Below are 263 nucleotides of genomic sequence, written 5' to 3' on the forward strand. Positions count from 1 at the left end.
GGCTGGCGGGTGTCCTGGAGAGATGGGGTGTCGGGGCGGGGGTCTGGGCAGATCATGGTAGAGGGGGGACATGCAGGGTCAGAGTCCTGGGTCTGCTACCCCTCCTTCCTCTCCTCCGGAGGTTAGGGCCAAGGTTGGGCAGAGTGGGGATTGGGAGAACCCAAGAGGGGCCCGGGGTGACGCTCAGGGCCCCCGCCCAGTCGACTGGGCTGGGCGGGGGCCGGAGTTTCAGCCAGGCTCCGGGGAATTCCAGCCCACCTGGC

Source organism: Tupaia chinensis, unplaced genomic scaffold (assembly GCF_000334495.1).
Source record: "Tupaia chinensis unplaced genomic scaffold, TupChi_1.0 Scaffold000201_2, whole genome shotgun sequence".
Classification (NCBI taxonomy): Eukaryota; Metazoa; Chordata; class Mammalia; order Scandentia; family Tupaiidae; genus Tupaia; species Tupaia belangeri.